Below are 9975 nucleotides of genomic sequence, written 5' to 3'. Positions count from 1 at the left end.
GGAAGCAGCAGAGGTTTCGGGCTGGCTTGTCCATCCCCAGCTGCCCATATGCAGGCAAGTGGTGGTGAGCCACCCTCTTGAACCACGACAGTCTGTTTCATGGAGGTACACCCACAGTGCTGTTAGGAAGGGAGTTCCAAGATTTCGACAAAGGAACGACACTGTATTTCCAAGTCAGTATGATGTGTGGCTTGGAGGGTAACTTGCAACTGGTGACGTTCCCATGTATTCACTGCCCTTGTCATTCTAGGTGGTGGGTTTGGAAGCCTTTGCAAGTTGGTGCAGTGCACCTTGTAGATTGTACAAGCTTCTGCCACTGTGCATTAGTGGTGGAGGTAGTGAAAGATTAAGGCGGTGGATAGGGTGTCAGTCAAAGTGGCTGCTATGTGTATTATTCTGTAAAGCACAAATTCCCAATGAACTTTGGTGTAATTCATTGTATATCAAAGGCTGTGTACACGTACAATCAAGCGCTGAGCCGAGTAAGATGATAGTGCCACTCAATTTATTTGAATAATTTTAGATACTTTGCGGTTCTGCTATTTCCAATGCGTTGCTTTCTGAGGCTGTAGTTACACTGTGGCATGTTTATAAGTAGCTGTCTTTCTATGTAGTTATCCTTCAAATTGGTAAAATGTGCTCTTGTCAGGAAATGGTGATGGTCTTAATTTTTTTTAGACTTTAATTTATTATTGTCACAAGTATTAGTATAGAGTGAAAAATATTGTTTCTTTCGGGCCACACAGACAGAATATACCGTTCATAGAGAAGGAAAGGAGAGGGTGCAGAATGTACTGTTATAGTCATAGCTGGGGTGTAGAGAAAGATCAACTTGTTGTATGATTGGGAGTGTTCAAAAATCTGATGGCAGCAGGGAAGAAGCTGTTCTTGAGTTGGTTGATACGTGACCTCCAGACTTTTGTATAATTTTCCAGTTGGAAGAAAGTGGAAGAGAGTATGCCCTGGGTGCCTCAGGTCCATGATTGTGCTGGCTGCTTTTTCGGGGCAGCGGGAAGTACTGGCAGAGCCAATGGATGGGAGGCTGGTTTGCGTGATGGACTGGGCTACTTTCACAATCCTTTTGTAGTTTCTTGCGTTTTGGGTGAGGTGTTGGTGGGCTTCCTTAACTATAGCGTGGGTGTGGAGGGGCCAGGATAGTTTGTTGGCGATCTGGACATCGAGAAACTTGAAGCTCTCGACCATTTCCACTTCATCCCTGTTGATGTAGACAGGAAAAAGTCTGACAACACCAGGTTTTAGTCCAACCAATTTATTTGATAATAGACTCACAAGCTTTCGGGGTTAGCCCCTTCGTCAGGTGAATGGAGAGTTCTGGCCTCGGAACTCTCCATTCACCTGACGAAGGGGCTAACCCCGAAAGCTTGTGAGTCTATTATCAAATAAATCGGTTGGACTAAAACCTGGTGTTGTCAGACTTTTTACTGTGTTTACGCCAGTCCAACGCCGGCATACCCACATCATGATGTAGACAGGGGCATGTTCTCCGCTATGCTTTCTGAAGTCGATGACAATCTCCTTTGTTTTACTGACAGTGAAGAAGAGGATTGTGGTTGGTGTAGACTCAGTGGGCTGAATGGTCTGCTTCTGCTCTGTAGGGATTCAATGATTCAGACACAGATATCAATGCATGCACAAATGCACTTTGTACAACCCCCTCTTTTTAAAATAAAATATGCCTGGAACTATAATATTAGGTTCTGTTTGTTGGAGCAATAGTCTATCATAGATTTCCTGCAGTTTATGTATTCATCAAGATCTTAACATTGCGGCTGTGGAATTGTCAAGGGATTAAAACCTTACACTGAATATTTTACATATATGTATCTTCTCATGGCTAATTTCTAAACTTTTAAAGTCTGGACAAAGACATTTTTTAAAGTGGCTGTCTGTGACATTGAATGAAAAGAGCTCCCATTGCAGTATCATAGAAACCTGCACCTTGTTATCTCTGAAGAGACCCTAATGAAGCCCTGTGGGTTGCAATACACAAATCAAAAACACATTCAAAGAAGGCTAAATAAAGGCCATCTATATTTCATTAGCTAGGCCTGGCCACCTGGACTCTATTCATCTGCTAGGACAAAGAATCATGCAACTTTCTTTTCAAGTCTTAATGGTTGGAACATTTAACAAACTTGGACCCAGACAAAGAAGTACACATACTTTGTTTAAAAAAAAAATGTAGAGTTGGGATTCCTGCAACATTATCCTCTAATTGCTGGAACCAGTTGTATGGCCTTGCTGTATTGAAAACCCAGTCTGCCATTTTACCATCTATAAGCAGCAGCGTAAAAGCGGCACCGTCCAGGTAGCAATACCTGGCCCCATCTGCATTGCTTCTACTGGAACTTTCACACCATTGCCTTCAAGACCAATTCCTCTCCATGTTTCTGTCTTATCACGGAAGTTAACTGTACGAGAAGCAAATTATCGTAGAATAGTCATTTTTAAAGTGGCTGTTTGTGACCTTGGACGAAAAGAGTTCCCATTGCAGTATCATAGAAACCCACACCTCGTTATCTCTGAAGAGACCCTAATGAACCCCTGTGGGCTGCAAAACACAAAACAAACGTGCTCAAAGAGAGCTAGGCAAAGGCCATCTACATTTCTTATGTAGCATTGGATTTTAGGCTGCTGATTTCTTTGAAGAAATACCTCTTCTGACTTTGACCCTGGACCCCAGTAAAACAATAATTATTTTTTCTTGTGATCTTTACCCGCATTTTTTCTTTTCTCTGTACCTATTTTACTACATGTGTGCACAGAGGGTCTATGTTGTGACCTTCCTCTAGGATTTGAATGTGTGCAAATAAATTAACCCTTTGAGTTAATCCTATCTCTAATTTGCTGTGGATTATAAATAGAAATTGGATCACATCAAAACCATGGAGTCGGGAAAAAATGAATAATGGTAGGAATAATGGTAGGAAGGACTATTACTTACGTGGTGAAAAACTGCAGCATGCGACGGTGCAGAGGGACCTCGGGGTCCTTGTGCATGAGTCGCAAAAACCCAGCCTGCAGGTGCAGCAGGTGGTCAGGAAGGCTAATGGGATGCTGGCCTTCATAGCGAGGGGGATTGAATATAAAAGTAGGGAGGTCTTGCTGCAGCTGTATAGGGCACTGGTGAGGCCGCAGCTGGAGTACTGTGTGCAGTTTTGGTCGCCGCACTTACGCAAGGATATTTTGGCCTTGGAGGGAGTGCAGAGGAGGTTTACTAGGCTGATACCGGAGTTGAGGGGGTTGAGCTATGAGGAGAGGCTGAATAAACTAGGCTTGTACTCGTTAGAGTTTAGAAGAATGAGGGGCGATCTCATTGAGACATATAAGATGATGAATGGGATGGATAGGATAGAGGTGGAGAGGCTCTTCCCGCTCAGAAAGGACAGTAGGACTAGAGGGCACAGCCTCAAGATAAAGGGGGGGCGGTTTAGAACGGAGTTGAGGAAGAACTTCTTCACTCAAAGGGTGGTGAATCTCTGGAATTCTCTGCCCGTTGAAGTGGTGGAGGCTTGCTAAATATTTTTAAGATGCGGGTTGATAGGTTTTTGATAGGCAAGGGGATTAAGGGTTATGGGGAGAGGGCGGGAATGTGGAACTGAGACACGACAGATCAGCCATGACCTTATTGAATGGCGGGGCAGGCTCGAGGGGCTAGATGGCCTACTCCTGCTCCTATTTCTTATGTTCTTATGAAAAAAGCATTGCTTATAAAGCGGTAATCTGGACAGATAGTGAGAGGATAAATTAGGGCTGTTGAAATTAACTTTTCCTTAAGTGTGTGTGTGTGTGTGTGTGTGTGTGTGTGTGTGTGTGTGTGTGTGTGTGTGTGTGTGTATACAGTGTCTATATCTTATGTATTTTATAAAATCTGATTATTTCTGTGTCTACCCTTTTTAAAGCTCTGAACCTAAAATAATCTATTTATAAATTAGCTGCATAAATGCAAATTGTCATTTTTTAAAACATCCTGCAGAGGCATGGGTCACTGTCTGTATGTTCTCCCCGTACCTGCCTGGGTTTCTTCTGGATGCCTCCCACAGTCCAAAGTTGAGCAGTTTAAGTGGATTGGCCATGGTAAAAGCATGGGGTTGTGAGACTAGGGTGGGCAGGTGGATCTAAGTAGGATGCTGTTTCGGAGAGTTCTGTTCTTTAGGGCAAATGGAGCTGATCCTTTAAGTAAGGTCTTGAACTTTTATCTGGGGACTTCAGTGAAATCTCCAGAATGCAGCAGTGTACAGGTTCAAATCCCAGCTTGGGTCACTGTCTGTGTGGAATTTACAAGTTCTCCCCGTGTCTGCGTGGGTTTCCTTCAGGTTCTCTAGTTTCCTCCCCCAATCCAAAGACATGCTGATTAGGTGCATTGGCCATGCTAAATTCTCCCTCAGTGTACCTGAACAGGCATGTGGCGACGATATTCACAGTAACTTCATTGCAGTGTTAATATAAGCAAACATGTGACTAATAAATAAACTTTAATTGTAGCCAATGTTTGAAGAACATTGATGTTCGATATTTGAAGTCAAACTTTTGAGCGTACATCTAATGAAGTAACATTTTTCAATGCATTGGATTCTATCACGCTGTGCTAGATGGGCACAAAATAGAATTTCCACTTTGAGTGTGGGAGCTTTTTGAATACTGCATTAGCTCCAGGTCCCTGCACAGGATTCACCCATCCCTCGTTGTTAAATAAGGAACTTCCGAGGGTCTAACTTATTTGACATGAAATCTTTTCATTGTTGAAAAGGCACAATGTTTATATCCTTTCTTGACGTTGTAAGTTATTGTATGCAGGGAATGAATATGAATATGTAGAATGTCTGTCTGCCTTTAGTAGAATGCTGTGCTCTGCACCACCCACACTTTGTAGAGCTCAGCGACAGACAACAGACTCTTTGTTTATGAGGGACTGTAGTGCTCTGTGTGCAGTGGGCTGTAGCATTCGCTACTGTGGTAGGCACGATGAGCAATAAATCCTGTTTTGTCATATCAATCTACTGGCACACAACCCAGTGGCCACTGTGTCCTATCACCTCAGTTGACCTGATCTAATTTTTCTTTAGGGCCTTGCCGTAAAAGATGGTTCTGATCGTACCTTGCCAAATCTCTTTGGGTCTTGGATCGGGACCTTGATGAGCTGTGGATTACAATTGTGCTGTACTGCTTTGTGGGACAGCGAACCAGTGCACTGTCCCTGCAAGGTGTTCTGATTCATATTTGGATGTAATGGTTTTAGAGGTTGTCTCCAAAAGTATTCCCTGCATCAAAGCTGCTCACCAAAGGCAAGTGAGTTAGAAGTAGGATCATGGTGTCTGGAAATTGGACACTTTGACCAGTTTGCACTAAAACCTGTTTATCCAGGTGCTCTTACTCGTGAGATGAACAGTCAGAGTTGGTTCTTGGTTGCCCCAACTTTATTAACCAATCCTTATCGTATGAACTCTGTACAAACCAACTCTCAGTTCCCACAATAATCTAAGTGCTTTCTACTACCTGCCTGAGATTTCTGATACTACCCGCTTCGATGGACTTGACCGAGCTAATGGGTCTGATTTGCTGAGCTCTGTTGTCTCTCAAGCTCAGGGCCTTCTTTGCGAAGGTGGGTCTCATCCATCTCTACAGGAGATCAAGTCAAGTCTTTGCTGGGGTGGCCTCCAAGTGTCTGTTTATCCCCTTCTTTGTGCCCTTCTGGAAGATTCTCTGGCTTCCAGCCAATAAGCTTTCCAGACTGGGGTCACGGCACCCAATGGGATTGCTGATCCAATATATGGACGACTCCGGGACCTCCTAGATGTCCAGCCTCAGGTGCTCTTGATGCACGTTACCTCTTTCCATATAGCATAATGGCGGGAATCTGAGGTGCCAGCGAGTATGACCTAATCGGGGGGGGGTTACATAAATCCTGTCCTTGTTTGGTCTGGGCTGAGCACCTCTTGTTCGAGCCTCCAGGGTAAGTCCAAGCTTGCCGCTACTCACCTCTGACCTATTGCTTTGTTTTAAACTTCGCTCTGGTTTCCCATCAGGCTTGGCTGCGGAGACTGTAGGCTCTGTTAAATTTAAATTGTCCAGTTCTGTTTCGGACTTTGTTGCAGCCACTAAACCACAATCAGAAGCTATCATTTTGGAATACAAAGAGGAGTAATTACTGAGACAAAGCCTGAGATAACTGTAGCATGGTTGGAACGAGCCAGTATCTTTTGACCTATGGTCCCAAAACTCCTCACAACTGGACTGTTCACCATTTCTGGGTCTGCTGTAGACTAACTGATTTGATTTATTGTTGTCACATGGATTAGCATACAATGAAAAGTATTGTTTCTTGTGCTATACAGACAAAGCGTACCGTTCATAGAGAAGGAAAAGAGAGAGTGCAGAATATAGTGTTACAGTCGTAGCTAGGGTGTAGAGAAAGATGAACTTAATGCAAGGTAGGCCCATTCAAAAGTCTGATGGGAGAAGCAGGACTTGAGTCGGTTGGTATGTGACCTCAGACTCTTGTTTGTTTTTTTTCACGACGGAAGAAGTGGAAGAGAGAATGTCTGAGATGCATGGGGTCTTTGATTATGCTGGCCGCTTTGCCAAGGCAGCTTGAGGTGTAGCTGGAGTCAATGGATGGGTAGTTGATTTGCTTGATGGACTTGGCTTCAGTCACGACCTCTTGTAGTTTCTTGCAGTCTTGGGCAGAGCAGGAGCCATACCAAGCTGTGATACAACCAGAAAGGATACTTTCTGTGGTGCATCTGTAAAAGTTGATGAGAGTAAATTGATATCAATTGATTTCTCTGATTAGTTGCCATTTGTCATACAACTGCTTGGGTGAATAGAAGGTGAACTAGGTGGACCTTTCTTTGTCTAACTACACCAGAAGTCGGGTTGGGCTACTTCCTCTGCCTTGCAGTGCTGTTGGCTCTGAATTTCTGGCTTAATGGCTAAAGTTATGGGGCTTATCCTATTTGTACTAGATATGTATTCAGAGGACCTAGATGTTCCCATTTTTAAAGAGATTGTTGGATTCCAGCAGTGCCTGCATCCAGCTGCTTCTGTTTGCACCTTGCCTCAGGCAGTCTGCTATCATTTGAGTGGTTGTGTTCTGTACGGTAAAGGAGTGGAAGTGTGATGTAGAACAGAGATCTGGCCATTAATGGAAGTATGATTTGCGTAGAGCAGGTACGTTTTTATTGAAACATTGAGATTACCCGAGCAGAGATAATCATAGAATCCCTACAGTGCAGAAGGAGGCCATTCGGCCCATCAGGCCTCCAATGCCCCACCTTTAGTTTTATCTTAATCAGGTCCTATCCCTGTAATCCCATATATTTACCCCACTACTTCCCCTAACCCACACACCTTGGCACACTAACAGGAATTTAGCAAGGCCGATCCACCTAACTGCACATCTTTGGACTGCGGGAGGAACCCGGAGGAAACCCACGCAAACACAAGGAGAACGTGCAGATTCTGCACAGATAGTTACCCAAGGCAGGAATTGAACCTGGAGTTCTGGCGCTGTGAGGCAGCGGTGTGAACCACTGTGCTGCAACAGTGTGGCTACCTCCCATCTCACGGTGATGGTTTGCACTGTGATCGTCAACCCTGTTTAGCGTTGACTCCGGAGTTCCACTCTGACCTGGCAGTCCTTGCTGTAGGTGAAGACAGTGGGCCGAGAAGATGTATGATTCGCTCTTCCTGACCGATTTTGAGCATTTTGTTTCTCCTGTGTCCATCCAATGGCCTTCCAGTCAGCCTCCAGAGGCCGTGCCCATCAGTCACATTTCATTTGCAGATGCTCCTTTAACAGGAGTTTGGAAGTCCAGGAACTCCAAACCCAGTGGCCAATTCACTGCACAGAAGGTGGGCGGCGTGGTGGCACAGTTGTTAGCGTTGCTGCCTCAGTGCCAGGCACCCAGGTCCAATTCCAGCCTTGAGTGACTGTCAGTATGGAGTTTGCACATCCTCCCCGTGTCTGCATGAGTTCCTTCCAGATGCTGTGGTTTCTTCCCACAGTCCAATGTTAGGTTAAATTGGCCATACTAAATTGACCCTAATGTCAGGAGGACTAGCAGGGCAAATATGCAGGGAGATAGGGCCTGGGTGGGATTGTGGTCAGTACAGGTTCAATAGGTTGAATAACAAAGAACAAAGAACAACACAGCACGGGAAACAGGCCCTTCGGCCCAACGAGCCCGCGCCGCCGTCCCACTGTCTCAGTGACCTATTCATGATTTTAGTCTACGCCTAATCAGGGAGGTCCAATATAGGGATAATTTAGTACCCAATCAATCAGCCTAAAAGCACATCTTTGGGATGTGGGAGGAAACCGGAGTACCCGGAGGAAACCCACGCAACCACGGGGAGAACGTGCAAACTCCCACAGACACAGGCCCAAATCCATGTGTCCGCACAGCGACAGAGATAGTCTCTGAGCTGTCATGTTGCCCTCGAGATGGTCCAGTTTAAGCACACTAACGACATGAAGCAATAGGCAACTCCCGAAGCAACGTCCAAGAGCAGCCCACTACAACCTGCCGCATGCATGCCCCTTGCTGGACTTAAATGCCTGTGTGAGAGAAAAAAAATTCATTATTAAACAGGCAAAGACTGTAACATCCCTGAGGCCTCCTTCTGCACTGTAGGGATTCTGTGATTCTTTTTGGACGTGGCCGACATCAACCTGATTATTTGCTTTATTTAACAAGTAGACAGTCACGAAGCCAGTGGCCAGATGGAGTTCTTTAAGACTGCTTTCATGTTTAGTCAGTGCTCCTTGACCATGTGAGTAATTGTTTGGACTGCACCACAGCTGGAGCCTGGGTGGTCTTGGTGACACTGCTGATGTTGGGTGGGTGGGTGGTCTGGAAATGATTTTAGAACGGCCCACTGTTGCCGTGGGAGATCAAAGCCAGGTGTTCAAGCTGGACCTGCAATGAGAAAGTCGGGGGGGGGAGTGGTGGGAGGTGTGGAATGTTACTCAGGACTGGGGAGCAGGGGAGGTTAGCTGAAATGTACCCCCGATGAGTGTTGAGTTGGTATGAGCAAGTTAGTACCGTGCTGCGGCCATCCGATGAATCCCAAACCAGAGTGGACGCTGTTGGCCGAGAACCGAGTGTATGCTGATAGAATTAGCATGTTTAGCACCTCCCAAGTTGGTGATTTTCCTGCCAAGAGATGCTGAGAATACTTCCGGGACAGCGAAGGTAGAAACTGTTCAGCCCTTTTGTGCCTGCGTAACGGGAGCTGTCTGGGCCTCACTGCTATGGAGGGGAGTGCACTAAGAATGCAGGCTGGGTAGACTCACGATTTGTTCTCAGGTTGCTGTTATTCCACACTCTCTTCCACAGCTTGGACAGAACAGCTGCAGCTTTTGGGATGATCGTAGAATCCCTACAGAGCAGAAAGAGGCCATTCGGCCCATCGAGTCTGCACTAACCAGAATCCTACCCAGGCCCTATTCCCGTAACGCGCTGACCCCCTCTCAATCTGGCAATGAACTTGTGTCTGTACTGAGAGAGACAGAGACTGTTCTAAGCAGCTGTCAACGGAGGCCAATGAGGATGGCTGTTACCCATTGGACAGGCACATCTTGTGTCTGGAATGCCACAAATCCTGGGTGAATAAACAATTGCGGAGATGAGTGAATCCCTGCAATTGGCACCTGCCTTCCTGAGCGCGCTCTCTCTCTCTCTCTCTCTTCTCCCACCCCCAGGCCTCCGTCGTTCATCCAGACTCCGCGCAGATCTTCCTCACTTCCTGCTTCCTCCAATGCGTTCCTGCTTTGCTTTTGAGAGCAAAAATATAATCCAAGATAAGGTCATTTATAAAACAAAACCCCTGATGCTAGGGTCAATTTATCATGGCTAATCTACCTAACCTGCACATCTTTGGGCTGTGGGAGGAAACTGGAGCACCTGGAGGAAACCCACACAGACGTGGGGAGAAAGTGCCAACTCCACA

General features: G+C 45.7%; 1 protein-coding gene across 4 annotated transcripts in view; it reads left to right on the top strand.

Annotated features, from left to right (window-relative positions):
* Window positions 1-9975, top strand: part of osbp2b (oxysterol binding protein 2b) — a 354770-nt gene that overhangs the window by 12278 nt on the left and 332517 nt on the right. The gene's annotated exons all lie outside the window — the stretch shown is intronic.

Source organism: Carcharhinus amblyrhynchos, chromosome 20, assembly GCF_965287045.1.
Source record: "Carcharhinus amblyrhynchos chromosome 20, sCarAmb.v2.hapA, whole genome shotgun sequence".
Taxonomy (NCBI): Eukaryota; Metazoa; Chordata; class Chondrichthyes; order Carcharhiniformes; family Carcharhinidae; genus Carcharhinus; species Carcharhinus amblyrhynchos.
This window is presented reverse-complemented; position numbering and strand designations above follow the sequence as displayed.